We start from the raw sequence: 22,174 nt of genomic DNA on the forward strand, positions 1-22,174 counted from the left end.
CTCTCTCCCCCCCCCCCTCAGTTGCAATGAATAACAGTTCATTAAAATCTGTTCAGAGCAGAGGAATCTGTTCCAGAGTTGCCCTACTGTGCTGTTCTCCATCTCAGTTGCTTTGGAGGGCAGTAGTAGACATCTGTAATGCCTGTAAGGTGTTAAAGGGTGCAGTTCCTACAGCTGTTATGCTGGCAGCGAATAATACTCCATTCTGTCTGCAAGTGTTGTCCTATGAAGCTCTCCTTGCAACCATAGCAGGTTTCAGCCAAGGGCAGCTTTCCTTGCGTCTTTGGCCCTAAGCTTGAGCAGTGTGCACCATTGTGGGGTGTAGTGTGTATGGTGGTTGGCTTTCCTCTTTGTTTACGTGCACAAGCATCAGGCAATTCCCACTTTTGAAAACTTGGTCTAATTTCACTTGCAAATATAAAGCCATTGTAACTTAAATGTGGAATCTGACTCAGTAGCCAAACATGCGAGTGTCAGAATTCTGACCTCAGTTGCAGGCATGGCTGGCACCTACTCACACAGTATTTCAGAGCTGAATGTGCTCTCAGCATGGCCCAGCTACAGATCCCATGAGAAATTAATGAGAATTCCCACAGTATATTAGTGTGAGGTTTTTCCCCTTGTCCTCCTCCCCGCTACATCTTTGCAGTGAGCAGCTCTGTAGCTCTCAGGGTGCAACAGGATGGCTTTTGTTTTGACAGTGCATTGTGCATCTAACAGTCTGCCTGCTATGTGGAGGGATCCTTTCTAGCTCTGATGCCTGCTCACAGTAGGGTAGCATGTGTTGTCTGAAAGACCTCTTGCTGGTTGGTACTTTGTCTTGCATGAGCGATGCCTGCCTGGGCTCTTCTTGGGTTTTGGTTTTGTAGCCTCTCTAGTAAGAACAAAGATGTTTCTCTCTAAAAACATAAAGCTGATAGGTTTCCCCTTGCTTTGTGCAAGCAAAGATAAATCAGACTTTTATTTATAAAGAAATTCTGTCAGCATCCCCATCCCAGCTACTGTAACTTTCACTCATCAGCTTACTGCTTTCTTTTCTTTTTCCACTATTTTCTGTGCTTAGCATAACTTTGAATCTTAGTTGGTATTCTACACCTCAGAGTTAGTTTTCTTATTAGAAAGTATCTACCTGCCTGTGCCATAAGGAGGACCACTGTTACTCAGGTGATTAGGTTTCCCCCCCCCCCCATCATTGAATAATGTGTAAAACCTAGTACTAAGAAAAAACTTGTGGAAAAATTAGTGGGAATGGTGCGTATCAGGATGTGTTGGCTTATAAACCCTTCAGACATTGACTATGAGTATTCCTATTTCTTTGCCATTGTGGTATTGCAGTGTAGGACAGCTTCATTGCTGAGGACTTGAGATGCAGCTGGGGAATACTTGGAAACAAACACAGCTGAGCTGGGAGATAATCCCTAACAGGGAGGAGAGAAACATGATACCTGAGCTCTTCAGGGAAAAATGGAAAGGTGAGCAAGTGTAAAGAACTGTTAATACATCTTCCTGCAACTGGATAGACAGAATTCATTGGAAATGGCCTTTCAACAGGAGCAGAGACAGGAAGGAAGGACAGCAGTGTGACATTCTCAGGTGGCACTGTGCCTGCAGTTCTTCTTGAGGTGGGAGTGCTGATAGTGACCTGGAAAGGCAGACTTTAATTGCTTTCATTTTGACTCCAAAGTGATGACAAAATAGTTTTTACAGGAGTTTATGCCTGCATCTGGCAGCAGTTTCACCTCACAAGTATCGCTTGGAACCAGCTAGGAATTTCACTGTGCCCTTTAATAGGGTTACTTTAATACTAGCTTCCAAACAGCATTATAATTTCATTCTTGATTTGTAAAAGATGCTTTTGTTCTGGAGAATAGGAGCCAGGTTGCATCAGTGGTTGCAGAAAGATCTGATCTTAAGGCTAAGTTGCATTGCAGGTGGGGAGGCAAACGAGAAGCTTGGGGGTGGCTTTGTAAATCAGCAGTTGGAAAACACTCTTCTCCATGGTTGCAACATGTCTCAAAGTCTTATAAGCTAGCCGGTGTCTTTACGGTTGATGTCATGGATGTGGTTGATTTGGTTTGTTTATGTATTTGTAACTTGCATTAGCAATAATAGTTCTGCAATCCTTTTGAAAACACTTTGTAAATATGGTGGAGCTGCAGGTTCTTTTCAATTCAATAAAGTCACCTGAAATAGAATTTCATTTGGCTTCAGTCTGTCTCCTTTCTACTGCCTTCCACTTTCTATTTCCTTTCGAGCATTGATTGGTAAATAAAGCTGGCCCTGAGCTACTATGAGGCTGTCTTCTTTCAGATGTTATGAAATCGCACGACACATGAAATGAACTGATGCCATTTCAATTGGGGAATAAAATAGTGTTAGAGCAAACATGCTGTCCCACTCACACATGTGAAGAAGCTGCACTGGAAGGAACCATGTACCTGTTGGAAACTCCAAGGGGATGTGGTTGGGAACAACATGTTTAAACATACTCTGTGTTTAGTTCCGGAACACTAGAACTAAGTAAATGCTTATGATGTTTAGTATTGTTTCCACCCACCAAATAAGAGATGTTATTATATGATGGTCTGTCTGAAAATATAGCTCAAGGATACACTCCACAACATGCTTTGGTGTCAAGCAGGGTTCTCACTCCAGTGGTAAGTGTGTTGTCTCCAGCTTCCTGGGCACTCTGTCCTTGAACTTTATGCAGGTGGTCTTGGATAGTAGGAGGAAGAGAGGCAGAACATGGACCTGAAAATGATAGGACATTCATGTGAACAAACAAGGAAGAAAAATATGTGGTTGAAAACAAAACCACACTGTGGAAACTTGACTTTTTTTTCTTTTGCAAGGCAGCTGTTTGATGGCCATTTGCACACTGGTACTGCACATTTTGGTGCTGACACGGTTGTTCTATGATGCTGTTCTGACCACAAGTCACCTCAAATACTGTGTCTTAGCTAAATTCTTACTTGCATGAGTGCCTCTGGCTCTTCCTGAGTCATCTCCACTATTTCCTGTGTCAGGAAAAGATCATATAAATGGTGGTTTGGCTGAGCTGTGCTTACTCTTTATGCAGGAAAAACTGGACTGCAAGGGGGAGGGTGCTGTGATCGGTTTGGAGGCTGCACAGCCTAGGGAGTTGAGGACTGTTTGGCCATTCATGATGCTTGGTAAGTGCCTCGCTTGTCTCCCGTGCAGCCACCACGTCTCCCCTGCCTGAAGTCCCCTGAGTAGTGAAGAAAACTCATAGGAGGATAACGTTCCTGCTCAGGAAAGCTCTGAGCTATGGTAGGGTAGGGACAGGCTGCAGAGATTCAAATCTACAACTAAAAGGTTTGGAGAGGAGAAACCTCCTGCTTGAAACCTATGCAGACAGGTGTTGCTGCCTCTTCCTTCTGCTGTGGCGACCAAAGGTTCTGGTGCTGGCAAATATGAGGAAGAACTTGACTTCTAGCAGCAGGTAGAGGAGAAAACTTCCTTCTCCTGTGTAGAAGCTAACTACAGCAGCAATGCAGAAGGTAGGTTAACTACAGCAGGAAGGTAGAAGCTGACTACAACAGGACTGCTAGCCTGTCTCCTAGCTGTTGGCCTGCTAGTAACCTCCCAAGCCTTCTTGGGGCTATTGCACCACGTTTTAGCAGAGGTGTTGCCACTGCTTTATAGTAAAAGGGAGAGGTGGAAGGAAAGCATCAAATCCTGCTCTTAAATCATGCTGATGAAATGGAGGAGGGCAGCAAGTATCAGACTGTAGACATTACTGTGCTGTAAAGTCAAGCTCAGTGTGGTAAAGTGGACCCAGAACCACTTCTGAATGCTGATTTTTTTGGAAGGGGAGCTGGAACAAGAGTCAGGGATGGTGGCACAGATGCTGCCACAACAGTGTCAGGCATTAGTGTCCCTAGTGCGACCCCCGGACGGGGCACTAGCCTTGGAAGTGCTGTGTCTGCCAGGAGGTTTCCTTAACACAATTGTGTTTTTCCTTGACCTCCTCCAGCTACTCTTTTCCAGTAGTACATATATAAGCTTGGGACATTTCTGTCTGTTCTGCCTGGCACTTGCTTAGAAGTGTTATGTAGCTACTGGGCTAGAGAAGCTGTGTAAGCCCTGGCAACAGCAGTAACTTCAGTAGATGCTGTGGGGTTTTGGGGGCCTCACAAGTCAAGGAAGGCAATTGCTGGTTGCAGAGCCGGTGAGTTTTGCTGCCACCTTCCCAGTCAGCTGTTTTTAGCCATTTGGGGCAAGCAGCACAATATAATTCCATGGTGGACCCTGATACTGCCAGAGCTATAAGGGGAAGTCTTGCGTTCTTTTTTTCAATTGAAGGTTAAAACTGTTTCCTCTCTCTGCTCTGGTGGCTTACCTAGCAGAAGCAGCAGTACTGGCAGGGAAGGGGGTACATTTGCTATTAATCCCATGCTGCAAATGAAGGGTGCCTTGCTAGAGCGTCGCACAGAAAATTCCCCTTGCCTGGCAGGTGCTGGAGAGGCCCTCGAGGCTGCTGTGGTGAGGTGGTGCGATGCTGCAGATAAAGCCGAGCTGCTGCCCCCGTCCAGCTCCATGGCGCTGCAGCTGCTCCCGAATGCCACCGATCACGGGGCCCAGGGCTGGAACAGAAGGCAGCAGGTAATGGCTCAAGGAGGAGCGGGCCGTATCCATATACCCTCCAAGTGTCTTTAAGGTCCAAGCAGACGCTCTTGACAAAGACTGTGATCGCAGACTTGCAGAAATGCAAGTAGACAACAGGTGGAGCAAGTGCATTGTGGAAAGGATGCGTGGAAAATGAGGAAGACTTCCATGCTCCGATGCGCGCGTAGGCAGAGCAGGGCCTATTGAGCCGCTGCCCGGAGGCAGCGCGCCCTGGTTCTGTTTGCCAGCATAGCCCTGCAATTCAAAAAGCAGTGCATAAATCCAACGTGGGAGGAGTTGCAGTCATCATTTAGGCTGGCCTGTCTTTTGTCTGGCAGCAGCAGCCTCGCTGGACTAGGTAAGTTCAACAGGAGTGAGACGGGCAGATATTCAGTATGCCAAAAAGCTTTCCCCAGTCCCAACCCATCCCAGTTGGTGATAGGACGTTAATGACTTTGCATATATCAGGAGAGGCAGGGGGAAAAGCGCCTGTTGCATGAGAGAGGGTCAGCGACGAGCAGATGCCAAATACCTGAAAGAAATGAGGTTTCTGGGATCCAGCTTCAGACATCCCTGTACTAATTTTCCAAAGGATTGTGAACTCTCCTGCCTCCCTCACTGGAAGTTAAGAGGGACCTGAAAGAATACAAAACTGCTTTGAAAAGCGAGTCTGTGCCAGCTTTTCAGCTAGGCATTCCAGCCACCTTCACGTGTATCTTGAGAAATGGAGTTGTGTAGAGGTAGCTGTTAAAAGAAGACTCCAGCAAAGCTGCTGCTAGTCTGGCATTGCAACCCCCAAATGTCAGTGCCTCCCGTTACACACTTTAGTGTGAAACTGCTCATTAGTGTGATGCAAAGCTCAGGAGCTTTTCTTAGAGTTTGTAGTAAACTCCATCTCTAACCCGTGCCTGTGAGGGGTCCTTTAGGTATATGCACACACAAATTACAGATTTAATGAAACATGGTAGTAATTGATACTGATTTTTTTTGTCAGAAAATAACAAAGGAGAATAAACTTTCACAGGTGTCACCTAGATGAAAGCCTTTAGAAATCTTAATGATGTGAAAAGTATTTTCTTTCAATACCGAAACTTTATATTTTGTGCTTCCTCTTGTATATCACTAGCTCAAGTGATTTCCCCAACCAGGAGCCAGGAATACCCCGTATGAAGCTGTAAATCCTCCTTGCAAGTTGCTGATTTTTAAGAAGATCTGAGAAGTGTGTTTCCTCACCTCATCTCAGTATTGGGCATAATTGAGGTACCTGTAGCTGGTAATCATTAGTAATATAAAATTGGGCATTATTCTTCATTATAGGTATGTACCTGGTCTTACCTGCAAGTAAATTGTGTTCCTCCCACTAAGTCCCTGCTGTATTTCCTAATTGTAATTCTCCTCATTGTCCAACTGGACTTGCTCTGATCCTAATTACAGGTTGGCTTATACAGTAAGTAAACTGCATTTTAATATTATGTGACATACATTGATGATATCAAAGACATTCAGAGAAGTATGCAAATAATAGCTATAAATGTGCATGATTATTCTTGTGTGTACATAAAAATAAGCAGATAGGTGGTTGTTTAGTATTAGGTTAGAGTCCCTCTTCTGCTCTGAATGTCCTTGTTTACATCACAACATTAAGTAGGTTTCACATTAGTGTTAATGTGAATTACCTATTCTAAGGCTGTGCGTGCAAAGCAGAAGTTAAATCACACATCAGTAATTTTGATCTATAAGCTTGACTCATTTTGCCCAAGTTTGGAATTGACCTATAAAATAATAACACATTTTGGTGATAGAGGTTGTATTTTTAGCTTAGAAAAAGAAAGTGCAGCCATGAAATGGGGAGATGAGAAGCTTCCCATCCCATGCGGTTGTGCCACTTGCATCAGAAGTTGAGAGATGCTCTGATATATGACCAGGGGACTTGGCTGATAGGATAGGGAACTTCCAGCATGTGTTTTGCTTTGACAGTCTGGCTCTTTTTTCAGTGGCAGAATGTAAGTGAAAACACAGATTGGGACAGAAGTCTCCCATCCATGACTAAAGAAGTCTCCCATGACTCAATATACCACCCTGCTTTATGGCAGAGTTCATAATCATACACATAGAATTAAAGATTTATTTATTATATTTAATATAATATATTAAATATATTAATTATACCTTAATATTATAATAATACATTAATATATTAATATAGTGTATCTTATGCATTAATATGTAATGCATAAATATTAATAATATTAAGACTTTGAAATATAAATTTAAATTATGTTAAATATATTATATTAATATAAAATGTCTGGTATTAACAGGACCTTTCAGACATGCTTGACCGGTCAGTATGGGCAGAGCTCTCCCCGTGGCAGCCTCACTTTTGCCTTTAGCCAAGGTGAGCCTTGCAGCCGTGTGGAGTGGGGAAACCCTGGGGAAAACCTAAATACTCTTATCACTGTTATTACTGAAAAGGAAACACATGACCCTCAATAGCAATGATGTCTTTTCAATAAGAAGACTAACTGCTACAGTTACAACAATCTTATTTTTTTGTCTGCAAGTTTTTAATTTAGTGACAGTATATCTTGCGGTATCTCTTATGGATGTATGGCTTCCATTGCTTTTACACATGACAATAAGAAACTGATGCCTGAAATTATTATTTCCTCTTGGTTAATTCGGTTTGACTTCAAAAGCCATCAGAATCTAAGTCCAGATTCCAAATCAAATTTAACAAATATATCAGGCTGCTTTGAAACGACCACCTCTTGTGTCATGCCTCAGAAAGGTTTAGAACAAAAAAGAAAGAAGAAATCATCATCCTGGAAAGTCACTCGATGTATGTCCTCAGTGCCTCCTGCTGTGGCTAATCCCCTGCTATTGCTGGGTTCTAATCTGAAATTCTGTGCGCTGGGATTAAGCCTGTAACATGCAAGTGCACCCTGCGTGGTGCCACTACGCAGGAGGCCAACCTGGGTCGCAGGGAAAATGTTGAAGCAGACTGTTTTACTTGTTAACACAGTAACTGCCACCAATGTGATAACGTGTGTGGTGTATCTTGTATCTTCCTCCACTCAGTTATCCAGCTACTCTGCCCTCCCCTTCTGCCATCCTGGAACTCGAAAGAGTTTTGGGGCTGCCTGCGCAGCTTGCAGAGCATTGCCCAGATTCCTGATCGACATCCACCTGAAACACTGGAACATCTTTGTTTGGAACAGAAGGTGTCAAATTAAAAAACAAGCACCACCAGGCAACAAATCTTTCCAGAAAAAGCTTCTCTTCGTGCAGTAAGGATTTTTTTTTTTCCTTCGCATGTGTTGGAGGGAGCTGGAACTCAGTAATTCCCTTGACTGCAGTGTCGCCTAGCATGTGGTTCTGCTCCATGGTTTGGTAGGGCCCTGCTGCAAGCATCTGTGTCCAGCCACACTTCTCCGTGTGTGGCTCTGTGTCCCCACGAGGGCAAGACTTCTCCAGCAGCTCCCTCGCAGTGCTCCTCCACACCGCTCCCTTGGCGTCGTGCTGCACTAGTTTGAGTTGGTTTTGGGAGGCGCTCAGGTGGGAGGACGTGCTGGAGTGTGCGCAACTGGTAATATATCCAAAAAAGCATGAGAAATGCTCTGCTAAGGCACGAGTTTCCGGCTGGACCGCTGCCTTTGTGGCCCTGACCATGTTCTTGTAATGCAGAGAGGAAAATGAGGTTTTGTACGGAAAGAGCCACCCACGTGAGACAATCACTAAGCCATCTATTCTGCATTTTTCTAGGCTCATGATGCTCTTTTGCTCTCTGTTGCACAAGTGGCTGTTTGTGCGCAGCAGTTTTTCACTGCTGACAGTGACGGGATTTGCACAGTGGAACCAGCTGGATCTGGTGGGAAGGTGCTGGGACCTGATGGGCTGCTGCAGTGCGCTTCCCTCGTGCCTGGGCTCAGCAGCGCTGCCTGACACGTGATTTTTCACTGCTGCAGCCTGCCAAAGACTTCAGTTTGTGCCTTCACCACTGCTGGTGAGATTTGTGGTTGCTCAGCACCTCGTGCATCAGGTCCTTTGTTAATGATGCCTCTGAAAATTTGTTACAGACAGCACTTGATGTTAATTCCGTCAGGATCCAAGGACAGTGTGCCAGGAATGAGGAAGAACGGGTTGAGATAATGAAGGGAAAAACCAATTACAGAAATATTAGTGGCCCTATATTAGATATGCCTGTACTCCCTAAGGGCTGTCAACACTCTGTGCAATCTGTTTTCCAGTTTTATGCAGCTTTGCATTAGGCTTTCTTGGAGACAAGGAAAAAGAAAGAGGTTTTACAAAGCCCAATTGTTTGGTCTTGATTCAAAAGGTGCTTAATAGTTTTGCTTCCTATGTCCCTATTTTGAAGTGTTGCACACCGTGCTTTCCACTGAGCTCAGCATTTATGAAAGAGCAGATCTCTTGAAGAGCTGCCTCCTGGCTGCAGAGCCCAGGAATAAATACGGGACCTTCTGCAGCTCTCCGCAGCAGTGTGGGAGGGGAAGGATGGGCAGGAAGGGCCTTTCTCATGCAGGTCCGGTTGCTAAACAAACATCTGGCCCTCATGGGTTTAACGTTTCCACTGACCATTACAGAATTCCTGGTTTAAAGCACAGTAGTGGATCTTCGCGCCTTGCAGTAAATGATGGAATTCCCACTAACAGCAGAGGGAGAGGACTGGGCTTTCTACCAATTTCATTATCCTTGGGTACAGAAATAAAGATGATGACCTTAAATGCAATGCTCATGTCTTGTCAGCATATTTCTTTCTAGATACCTGGCAGCACAGCTGAAGACGACAGCCTCTGACGGACAGACAGGAGGAGAACTAGACTTCACAGACCATGAATAATTGTAAATGTTAGCCTGTTCCCTCACCTCACAGAGTTTTGAGTAACGCAGTGAGTTTCCTGAGACAGAGTGAGAACTCTGGTCCATCTTTTGTTTGTAGCATTTTGTGCATTTGTTTTTTCCATGTGCTTAAAATACAGGTTAATTTGTTCCTAAAAGGGAATTGCTCCCTGCACCTTCCCCATGCCCAGGCAGACCCAGCACGCAGAGTACAGCAGGAACCTTTGCTGGCTTGCTGAGAGGGGCATCTCCATGGGATCATGGCACCTATCCTGCAGATGGACCATTACTGTGACCCAGTGTAAGCAAACGGAGAATTTATTTGGACCCCCGGAGATGTGTGGATAACACCACAGAAAGTTTTGTGGTGCATAGGGCAGGACAGAAGGCGGGAGAGAGTCAATGTCTGTGTTTCCTGCATTCTCTGTTATCAAAATCACAATCTCCCCTTTGCAGCAGAATGGGCCCCACGCCTGGCAATAAAGATCTCCATGGAGAGATCCCTCCCGTTGCTTGCAGCACTCTGGCGTGGAGCACTGTTTGTTTATTTGTGTAACTATAATCCATGGGCAGCAATCCTTTCCAGGAGCACAACTTTGGAGCCAGGATTTGCACAGGGCAACACAAGCTACATATGGACCCTGTGAGTCAGAGAAACCAGTGTTTTGGCCAGCAGCCACAATGAAGAAATCCATGTATGTTTACAGCATTTATGTCCCCTCCTGTTCTCACCACAAGAGACAATGTAACATGCATTTAAAACAAACAAAAAAATCTATGGAGAGTAAAGCTCAGAAGTGTTTCCTGGCATTTTACGTTGCATTTAGTAGAATCACTTCTTTAGCTGCTTGATCACACCACTGTATGGATATTCCAAAGCTGCCTGCAAGAGGCCTGTTTGACCACTTCCAGCTCTACAACAAGCTTGAAGATCATTCTGAAAAATCTTTATAGTGCTATTGGGAATAGCCAGAGTTTTTCAACTTAGATTTAAATGACCACAATAGAAAGTTAGAGCTGGATGAAGATTTCCTGTCTCTTGTGATACAGGACCTCAGGGTAAACGTAACACTGTTTTCTTAACCAATAGAGGCTGAAAGGGCAGACTTCATCTCACCTCCTTGTATGTGTCTGCAGTATGAATCTCCCGACTTGACCAAGGCTCTCCCTTGGCATCTCTTTTTTGGCAATGGAGAGTTAAACATCCTTTTGAGGTATATTTCATATGTTCCAAATTAGAAATGTTAGTTTAAGTGAGGTTAATGGTGTCCTCCCCTGTTTGTTTCTCTCCAGTGATGAAGGGAGCTCCAGTGTGACCAGATTTGATTTAGCCTCTGTTTTACAAAAGTCCTTATCTACTCAGGGGGATCCACACCCATTTTGATTAGAAATGATTTCTGAGTTGGCTGAGTTGATTTTGAAAAGTGATATACATACATGCAAATAAAACCAAAATGGGCATGTTTCATAGAATCACAGAAGGGAAGGGACCTCTAGAGAGGATCTAGTCCAATCCCCCTGCTCAAGCAGGGACACTTGGAGCCCATTGCACAGGTGTTTATGCTTTATGAAGACAATGAGGCATCAAGCTCGGTCTTACACACAGCTTGATCTTCTCTTTCAACCCACCTGGGGCCATGGGACCAGCTTCTGCATGCTTGGCAGATTCATATACTGCCTTCTATCAGCCCAAGGAGATGCCCTCAAGCTGCCTGGGAGGCCACGGTGTGGTTAGAAGGTGAGTGAGATGCTGAGTGGGCTGTGCACCCTGTGGCTCTGTGATCCCTCCTCAGCCGTGGTGCGGACAAATCCCCTGTGTCAAAACACATCTTGGGCATGATCCTCCTCCTGCTTTTGGGCTGTGATTCCCTGAGCCAGGGGAATTGCATTAAGGCAAATGCATTGTGACTGAGCGGAAAAACAGGTCTGTATTTTTTTCTTAAAAGGCTAAATGGTTGACAAAGCTTTGATTCTCATCTGGTATATCCTACAGAAGATCCTGCTGGGAAGATGGGTCAAACTAGGGGGAACTGGGCTCTTTTGTCTCATTACCAAGGTGTTAAATATTTTATGAAATTCTTGTGTTGAAAGCTGCAATCTGAATGACTGGAAAAATGGTTCAAACCTGCATACTTATCTTCCAGAAAGTGCCCACATGAATTTCTCTGATTAAAAGTAGCAACCACAAGGGAAATTCTCAGGACAACTTCAAATCCAAAATAAAAATGTAACAGGAAATTAAAATAAAAAGGAAAGACCTATGACCAATACCCATGAAGAACCATTTGACCAGTGTCTAGATTTCAGCTGCATAACAAATCTAGGCAAACCACCAAGAAATACCTATTTGTTATGCTTTTTTGGTTACATTTCTCCAACTCAAACCACTTAAAGTAAATAAAACTGACACAGGAAATTAGTGCTTTAAGGTTTTCCTTGATGTAAATGTAACTGTAAAACATACTTTACGGTATTAATGTCAGTATCCAATCATTGCTTTTATGCTGTAGTCAGTATAGCTGCCTCTAGCTGATAATTAAGGGCCCCATCCTGATCCCATTGAACTTTTAGAACTGCTCCTTTTGCTGAACCTGTCAGTGGCTGTGTTTGGTTTATAGCTGTAGGTAAGAGAGACTTTGATGACAACTCCAACTTTCCTCACAGCGATTTCTCAGATCTCTCTTGAGTGATTAGGTTTCTGGGAGACAGTGAATACTGATCTGACATTAATGAGCAACCACGCACAGGATTGTCCTGATCCTGTCAATGACATGGCATACAAGTAACTTCTTACAGGTTGAAGGTGACTGTTCACCACCCCTGGGCTGGCAATACTGTGTTCTTGGTCTCACAGAACCTGTATGGACAGTGCTGGCTGTAGAAGAACTGAAGGGAGTACAACACTAAAAAACAGTCATTTAGACTGACATAAAAATGCAGTGGAAAAGAAAATGGTATTTAACTTATAGATATGAGATGAACAAGTAATTGACTTTCTTCTCAGAACAATATTTCCTAGTATTAAATGTTGAAGATTTATTTTGTAATAAAAACCAAGCCTATAGTACATGAGCACATATATGTATGTATATATATGTTTGTGTGTATGTACGCATACAGCCACATTATCCTCTGTAACTCTATAGTATTAGTTGTAATGGAAAACAGTATATCCTGAATATACTATTGTTATTCCATTATAACTATCTCACTGCTTTGTTGTATTTGCTCATACTGGTTGTTGTGATTTTAAGTGAAAAATATTATTTTTTTTTATTCTAAAACAAAACTTTTAAACACTTTTCATCTCTCTACTCAACAGCCAGAGACGAGCTGGGTCTCTTAAAACTCAAGGATTTCTTTATTCTCTCTAGGTTAAGAACAAACATAAGAATGTCAAAGGAGATAACAGATATTTATCTATCTCTATATACATAACAACATACATACACACATGTGTTTATAACTATGTATTTTACATATAAGAAACATTCCGTTTGGCAGAGCAGTTTTTTTCAAGTGGTTGTACCGTACTAGCCATAAAAGTGAAACCACCAGTTGCTTCCCCTTCTTGAATATCATCCGATGTTTTAGGGGTCGAGCCAGAACTTAACTGCTGTGAGAAAGGACTGGCGGAAGGAACCTGAGCAGCAGACCCTTTGCCCTTGAGCCCTAAGAGCTGCTTTATTGACCTTCCAAGGAGACTGCGAATCCCATTTGTTTCCTCAACTTGGAGGGAAAAAGAAGTCTTTTAATTAAAAGATTCTTGCATGCACAGATACACATGCTGAAGAGAGTCTGCAGCAAGATGGGAGGATTCTTTTTCTGTGTTTTTGTGTTGTATCTAGATGAATAAGAATAGAAAACAAATGATTCCACAAGTATCTCCTCGTCAGCAGAAGTGAGCTAATTGATACAAATCCGTCTGTGCGCCACAAAGCAGAAGACATCAGTGTACTCTATGGAGTGAATCAAATCTTGTTTGGTTGACTCTTCCACTGAGTTTTGCTATGATTTTATCCAATTTCTGATTATTTTGTAAAAATTTGCCTCTTAAGTTCTCTTCTGCTGAGTTTTTTGGCAAGGCCTTGGTCGCTGCTTCATTCAAAGTTAGACAACAAGAACAAAACTAAATAGGGCCAAACCTATGAATCCTCCATCATTAGTCTTTCATCCCCCCAGCTGTCGCTTTTTACAGACTTGAAGGATTTGCAGGAACTTAAGTGGGTTCAAAATTTATCAGATGAATAGACCTGGCACATGATTGTCAGTCCTGTTTTCCACATAAAACAACTTTTAATAATAAATTAAATAATAAATATTAATTATATAGCTTTTCAGCCCCTGCAGAAAAGCAGTTCCTAAAGACTGTAAGATCCTGAATGTATTACCTCTTCCCCTTGCAGGACCCAAAGGGAAGTGAGTTTACCAGTGAAGATGTAGTCAAACATGAGTGGGAAACCTCTTCTGTCTAAATTTGTACAGATACTTATTGAGATAAAAGAGATCATAAATCTCTCTATGTCATTTCCTGCATGACTTGGAAGTCTCCTATCTAGCTCTTAGTAAGCCTAGCTGTGCTTAGCTCTATAAAAGGCAAACAGGAGCAGGCATATTTCAAACAACCACCATGTGTTACTATTGTCAAGATTTGGTTAATGTTTTCCCCTTAGAGTATTTCAGAAGACTTTTTTGTTTGTTTGTTTTTGTTGACGAAAAAAATGAAATGACAAACCACAACTTTGGGGTACAAATATTTTGTTTATAAAAGCTGGAAATGATTTTGGAAAGTGTTTTTTTTTTTTTAAGATTCTTTTTTAATAGAAAATGATTTAAAAAAACAAGGGGAGCTTGATTTTAAATCTGGTCTTTTTTTGTCCAAAGTGAAAACATTTTGTGAGGGGAAAAAGAAAGTTTCTTCACTCCTACAAAAATACTTGGCATTTAAAAAATATTTCTATGTCTTTGTTTGCATCTTTCTCTGCATCTTAATTGTCGTCATTGTCTTCCTGGGATACAATATTATTTATCAAGGAATTTTGTTAAATACGTCATCCTCTCAAAGGAAGGTGGTAAAGAGGAAGTGAAGGAAGGTGGCTGTTGCAAGACAGCATTCCTGGGTGCAAGAGACTTGCTAAAGCTTTATGCAAGGCAGATAAAAATGTTATAGAAGATTTTCTTCCCACAAAGAATGTTTGCAATGAGTTGTCCTTTCCTCTCTTAAAAATACAGCATATACGTCATCTTGCCAAAGCATTGTTCTCACATCAAGCTGCTTTCCATATTGAGAAACTTCATATCTCCTTGTAAAATTGCAGCTCTGCATAGGCAGTTGGGAGTTCAAGATGGCATTGGGGCCTGGGATATGATAAATTGCTGTTTGTATCTCTGCGTATGGTCTGGGCACATGCATACTGCTAATAGTTCACCAAAGTCTCATTCTGATGCTGAGCTGTCAAATACTGGGGAGAAATAAACCGCAATATGTAATTTATTTTGAACATGAGATAGTCTCTGTAGGCTTTTATAACTTCCTGTGCTAGTAGGCTCAATTACTATTTGTGTTGTCATTTCTTTTAATGGCAGACGTAGCTAGCAGGAGTAGACAAGGCCAATAAATGAAGTTGCCAACATTTTTAAAGAATAGTGAGGCCTGTCTAGATCCTAGTTTCACTTGTTAATATTTTCAAGTGTTAACCCTGAGGGCCAATATTTCCACACCAGAAGTTTGTTTCAGACTGGAGCATCTAAAGTTGAATCACAAATGGCATGCTAAGTCTCCCATTAGGAAAACTGCTGGTTTTGCCAATGTGAAAAGTTGCAGGGAGAGGACTGTCTTTGCCTGGAAGGGCTGGAAGGAATGTGGCAAGATGAGCAGACCAGTGATAGTTAGTAAGTGGGAGGGAGGTGACAACTGAACTGCACTTAAGGCAGAAAAAGAAGTTGGGATGGCCCATATCCCAGCTGAGACTCAGCATGTCTTTGCTAATGGCCAACGAGTGGCTGTCAAACGGAGATTGCTTTTCCCTTGAACGTGGTCCATGTTGGCTACATCTATGTGAGCATGGATCCCTAAGTGTGCAGTGATGCTGAGTGGTCCCTCAAGACACTCCTGTGCCATCTGTGCTGGTCTTATAGATAGCTTGAATGGAGGGCTTCTAAATGCTCTCCTCCCTTGGGCCAGGCAATATTTGGGATCCCCTGGAAGGGCTGGAGGCCATGCTACCTGCATCAACCATTTGTCAGCTTTCAGTGGGCATGGGAAGCTGCCCACAGCCTGAGGGCCTGCCCGCATGGCAGGTAAATGATTATGAGTGAACTCTAAAAGGCCAGGCTTTTCCTATAAATATCTCAATATACAAAAAGGGGGCACATGCATCTGCATGCAGAGTGGATAGGCTGCTTCAGAGTCTTGTGGTATTTTTGAAAATGTGTGAGGTGGGCAAATGCTGAGTTTGTTCTTGAGTGTTGACTTGTTACCCTTCTGCACTCATGCAGATGCTCTTTGAAACACCAGGGGCCAGTTTGTTGGCTTGTGTGGTGCAGGTCTTTAGCATAGATCTAAACAAAGGAAAACAATAATAAGCCCAGTGGTGGCTTTAACTGCCTACCCTGACCTGCAGCTGCCAGATAATCTATAGAAATTTTCACACCAGCATCAGTGATTCCTGTCTTGAGAGACATGAAAATGCACCCACTTTCTCATCTAGATGGCTTTCCAACCTGATGGTTCTTCATGCTAAACCCTCTGTATTGCTGATATCCAACAAGAAGGATATCCAGGATTTTATTTAATGACTGAAAATGCCATGTCACCCTGCAAGAGAGGACCAACTACAGCTGCACAGTGGTGCCCCTGGCAGCTGCCTGACTAATAAAGGTCACTTTGAACTCCCAAGCAGCCACAGTGCTCTCCAGAACATAGAGATAAGGAAGTAGGTGGAAGTAATCCCCATCAATTCAAGGCACTTTATCACCCAGGGAATTGCCCCTAGCTTTCAAGCACTGCTCAAACAAGCTACTTGTTGTGACGTTGGCCTTGATGGAATAAGCCCGAGAGACGGGTGAACACTGGCCATGGTTTTCGGAGGCTTGCAAATGCAGTTCTGTCCCAGTTTTGAATCTCATGTTATACTACATTGGTAAATATTCTGCTATCTGGACACTCTTACTCCATCTAGTCAGTAAAGCTATTGCACAGCCTCACTTCATTTGGGCTGCAGGGAGGGTCTGGGGAAAAGTAGTTTATAAATTTGACCTATGCAAATATATGGGACATATCTTCCTGGGTAATTCCCAGGAAGATTTTAAGTTTGATTTTGTTGGAAGAGTAAAAATGGCACTGATTTCTGCCTACAGCTGCTCATCGGCATGTCTAAATTTTTTTTAAAAGACATGAGTTTGGTTTGTTTGTTTAATGAACTTTCCCATGAAAACCTATTTGTGTTTATATTCAGTGGGTGGATTTATTTGTTATGTGAAGCAAATGAGGAGGAGAGAGAGAGAGAGAGAGAAAAAAAAGAGTTTCTATATCTGTTAAAACCCATCTTTTCTGTTCTTGTTCAGCAGCCAAAAATGCATTCCTCTTTTCTAAAAGAGAGAACACAAGGGCACCAGCTTACAGATCTCTAAGCCATAGAAGTCATTTCAGGGCTCTCCAGGAGGGGCTCCATCCTGCTGACACTGTTGGGAGAAGAGCAGAGGTTTGCCACAGTGGCATAGAGCTGTTTAGGACCTGCTTTGATGAAACCCATCCATCAAATCAATCAAATCAGGCTGCCAGGTAGGGTTAGGGTAAGGGTGAGGGTGAGGGTTTAGGGTTAGGTTAGGATTAGGCATGTCTAGACATGCCATCGATTAGACTGGTGGCCAAAGCTGATGAGGTGGCCCTGCTGGTGAGGTGCCCAACAGCACTGCGGGGTCACCTTCTGCCACCCCCTGCCTGAGCCCCATGGCCATGCATGACCAGCCTGGAGGCAGCATGAGTGAGTGGCATTTGCTCCATCAGAGCACACATGTGGTTTATGGAGTGGTGACAACCTGAGGTGCATATTTCAACTAGATGTGATGGCTGTGTAATGTGTTAGCAGCAGGGACACTTAACTGCACAGTAAATGCCATTTTCCATGGGTCGAAGTTTCCTAATTTTATTTGAAAACTCCTGTTAGTAGTTCTGAGCTTGGTTAAGTTCATGCAATAGATATCCACCATATAAAAAATAGATACACATGTATATATCCTGAAAGCATACAAGTTGGAGACCTAGTATTTCCATGACTAACAGGATTTTCTGCTTTTAAGTGAAAACATTTTATTTTTTTTTTTAATTAGTAGAGAAAATTCCCATGACTCCCCATCCCTCCGAAACAAAAATGCTGACAGAAGTCTCAATATTGTTTTGTGCCTGTTGGGACCAAAGTTACACAGAATTTATGGAGAGTAACTTAAAGCTTTTGCAGGGCCTTTACTGCTTAGATTTTAGTTCAGAATTAAAGTCCATAATAGTAGAACATTAACCATCTAGAGAGGGACTGATCCATGAAGCCCCTTTATGCAGGGCTCCATGCTGTTAAACGTCCGCAGTGCCATTCTTCCACAAAGCACTATTTTCATATATTTTTGATCAATAAGAAATGTTTTTGCTAAATTTTGGTGTACAAGTGTTGAAAGCAAAGATTAAGTCAGTTCCCATACTTAACCTTCAGCCTTTCCCTGTGTACAATGCAACTGGCAACCATTCCTGTATAAAGTAGAGCTGGGCCACTGTTGGCCTGGAGATTCCCAGAATACACCACATCAAAGGGAATATATCAGGTCGTTCTGGCATCCTAGTACAAGAGGGATGTGGAGCTGCTGGAGAGAGTCCAGCGCAGGGCTACGAGGATGATCAGGGGCCTGGAACATCTGACCTGTGAGCAAAGGCTGAGAGAGCTGGGCCTGTTCAGCCTGGAGAAGAGGAGACTGAGGGGGGATCAGTGTCTAAAACTGCCTCTTTTCAGTGGTGGACCACTCTTTTCAGTGGTGGACAGCGATAGGACTAGAGGAAACTGCCACAAACTGAAGCATTGGAAGTTCCACAGGAACTTAAGGAAAAATGTCTTGACTGTGAGGGTGTCAGAGCCCTGGAACAGGCTGCCCAGAGAAGTTGTGGAGTCTCCTTCTTTGGATATCTTTAAAACCTGCTTGGATGCAGCCTTGTGCTCTGGGTGACTCCACGTGTGCAGCAGGGTTGGACTAGATGAGCTCTGGAGGGCCCTTCCAACCTTAAGGATTCTATGATTCTGTGATCTCTTGTCTCTATGGACTGTAACTGGATACTGAAATCTTGCTTTTTTGAAGAAGATGTCTAGGTGACATCTTGCTGTAGTGTTTGTTTTGATGTTCTGCCATAGCCAAATTCCAGGTCAGGCAGTTGGTGGCTCTTACTGTGCAGCTTCAGATTGATACTGCACCTTTGCTTCTTCTATTTTAGATAGTCATTTATGCAATTATGTGCCATTAGGTCACTTGGCTGCTCTGTAGCTCATTCGTCAGTTATATATAGACGCTATGGACATGACACTGAAAGTAAAGGGATTTATGTGTTATATCTAGATATCCATGCTGAAAAGAATTGAAGAATCAGATTATATAATTCACGGTTAGAAGAGGTCATGGTTGCCTGACTTGAGCTTTTTCATTTACTTTTGTAGGTTTGGTGGCCTTGCAGGATCTCTGCAGCTCACAGTGAAAATGCTGGACTCTCAACCTAAGTGTCCGTTGAGTCTGACTCAGAGATTTCTATTTTCTTACTATGGACCATGTGGTCTTTAATTTCATCATCAAAAGCTCTAAATTTTTAATTTCTGACCAAGTGGGCAGAATACCATTTGTAGGCAAGAAAAGCTCTCCAAATTAAAAATCTGTCTACCTGCTTGGAAACAGCAGAAAAAGGAATAATTTATTGTGAAATCAACCTGCTGTTGAAGCCAGTGATTGCTTTGTGTGATTGTGGGTTGAGGAGTGGAGGAGTTAAGGAATTAATGCAGAAAAGCAGTGGAAAGGAATTACAGATGAGAAAAACTTCTGGTTGAATTAGGAGTTGTAGAAATCTGACTATAAATTATTAGCCTTGCTACAAGGCAATGGTGAAAGCATTCAGAAGGCAAAAGACAGGCAGAATAAAAGAAAGTGCGGGAGCTCACTGACTGCTCAGTTTTCAATACAGTGGAAGAGAAATAAATACACTTTGGTGAAAAATATCAAGGAGATTAAGGACTTCAAAATATCGGGTCACCCGAGTTTTCTGCTTATGTTCAGCAGCTCATAGGAATCATGTGAAGAACCATACCACCTGCTGTATTTATTGTGCTTGCTTGTGCTTTAATCATTGCCAACATGCCAATGTCATGGCTTTAATCTTTGCCAACATGAACTCCAACAGGGTTCAAACAAAGGTGAGAGATGCCATGATTATGTTAAGGAAACAGGAGACAATTGGATTGGGCAGAGAACTACTTTTAAAAGACTGAAAACTGTCCGTAGCTTGGGAGCTCAGCATTTCTCACCCAGCTTGGACACAATGGAAGCCAGGGCATTTGTAACATTCCTACAGTTACAAACGTGCAAGAGGATCTGTATGGAGCACAAGCTCTGTCTTCAGTCTCCTACAAAAAGTGCCGTCTCTTAAGGCCACAAAGAGCCTTTTGGACTCGTGATCCAGAGGGAGGAAGGCTGCCTGGAAATTGCCACCCCCGCAACGTCTGTGCTTGGGTTTCCCCAGGGAGATCTCTCTGCTCTCTCTGAGCTTGGCTGCCCTGACAGAGTCGCACGCCAAGGAGCCTACGGCAGTTTAGTAGTTGGCAAAAATGAGTTTAGTCCAAGTTGTGCTTAAAAAATAATAAAACAGACATTTTGATTTTCTCCTCTTAGAAGGCACATGTATCTAAAGAAGTTTCCGTACGTAAAACAAACTACATGAAACTGAAAAATCATCTGCATTGTGAAAAGGTGTTTTCTCTTGGAGTGCTCTCTGAGGGGAAAAGGCACCACCAAGACAGCTTTGTGAGTATGTGATGCAAAATCCTTCCTCCCCCACCTGCTGCGGACAAACTGTGCCCTCTCTGTGAAGCTTTGGTTCAGATTTATATTCTCGAGCATTTTGGATATTCTGATCTGAGGCTTATGTTTCCACTCCTTTTCAGGAACTATACAGCTTGGACCCAAGCTTTCTTGGCATGCAAGACCAAGCAACACCTCAGCATACTCAAGGCTGGGGAGACAAAATGCCTTCGTGTTTGCAAAGGGCAAGGGATACTCCTCCTTCAAGTTTCATGGCCCTGTCCTAGCCCTGCTTTGTTGCCTGCCATGCCTGGGGTGATGGACTCCTCTATCAGCATCTGGCTCTGTGCTCGCTACCATTATGAACATTTAAGACATTAAGAACTAATAGCACCGGTACTTGGCCTTTAAGCTTGGGAACATGCAGCAGACAGTTTTATTCCTGTGCACTGATTCTAAACCATTAATCTTGTTTATGGATTTTTAATAAAATTTTCTACTCCTTCAAAAGATTAAGCAGTGCACTTTTGCCTAGGGTATTTGGAAGCAGTATAAAAGTAGAAACAATATTGGTAGCCCATTTCTGATTTTTTTACAGTTTGTTTTAATTGGTAACCAAGCTTAAATATAATTTTTCAATGCTGTATTTTTTTATTCCAAATCTTTAATGTTTTCCAGATCCACTCCAGGTTCACTGGACTGTGTAGTAACTATGCCTTAATTTTGATTCAGAGGAAAGCACCATGCCCATTTTGAGCATTCCTTATTTGCTTACTTTTGCTCTTTTATTTTTAGCTATATTTTCTATTGCATTTCTCTCTGTGTGTGCATTTTATAATTATTACAGACTTTTCATTTTTATGTGGCATTGATTCTTGGCACTGAACTGAAAGGCTGGAATTGAGAAAGCTATGAAATTACTGCATCAGCACAACCACTTGAAACTCTGCTGTGTACCCAATTCTGCATTTGTCTAACCTCTGTTCAACCACTGTGCAGAATCCTATATAACATATTCATCAGCTGGGGAAGGGAGAAAAGGAGAGAGGGATGAAAATATCAATGAATTGTCATTAACCTGGTTAACTGTGGTCCAGAAATTGCCCAAGGTTTTTTTTATTGTTGTTGTTGTTTTCCTTAGTATGTTCTATGCCAGTGAATTTCCCTGCAAGGATTTTATGGAAGTGAGGAAGGAACTTTTCCTTCTTTATTCAGATGTGTGCTTCCCTGCATGAGGCCCAGAATGGGCAAGTTCTGCATCAGTAACAGATATTGTGCACATGAAAATGCCTTGACTTTGAAATCCAGTCCTTTGCATTTTCTTAGGAAGTTAGAAACAAAGAGAGAAAGTTTATATGCATAGGGAAGATATATTTTTTTCATTTTCCAGTTAAACTCAATGTGCTTCTTTCAAGCTCTATTACTCTGGTTTTGGAAAGATATTCTGCATCATGAGGTGACTTTTAGGAGACAGCGTTTGCACCTGGCACATTTAAGACTCATATTAACTGGTGGGTCTTAACAGCAACCTGAAGATCTTGATGGTAGCTCTGGTGACTCTCTAGGTGACACAGGCTTCGGACTATGGCCTGAGCTCCCGACTTGAGGAAGTTGACTGAGGAGGTCACCTGAAGCAGGGTGGCTC

At 42.7% G+C, this 22,174-nt stretch overlaps 1 long non-coding RNA gene across 1 annotated transcript; it reads left to right on the forward strand.

Moving 5' to 3' along the window:
* The first annotated feature begins 19,193 nt into the window (after positions 1 to 19,193).
* On the forward strand, positions 19,194 to 21,332 carry LOC112945506. The gene is made up of 2 exons (XR_003249022.1): positions 19,194 to 20,532; positions 20,673 to 21,332. It is a non-coding gene; the product is annotated as an uncharacterized LOC112945506 (long non-coding RNA).
* The last annotated feature ends 842 nt before the right edge of the window (positions 21,333 to 22,174 follow it).

This window comes from Nothoprocta perdicaria, unplaced genomic scaffold, assembly GCF_003342845.1.
Source record: "Nothoprocta perdicaria isolate Ctin4 unplaced genomic scaffold, notPer1 scaffold_190, whole genome shotgun sequence".
Lineage (NCBI taxonomy): Eukaryota > Metazoa > Chordata > Aves > Tinamiformes > Tinamidae > Nothoprocta > Nothoprocta perdicaria.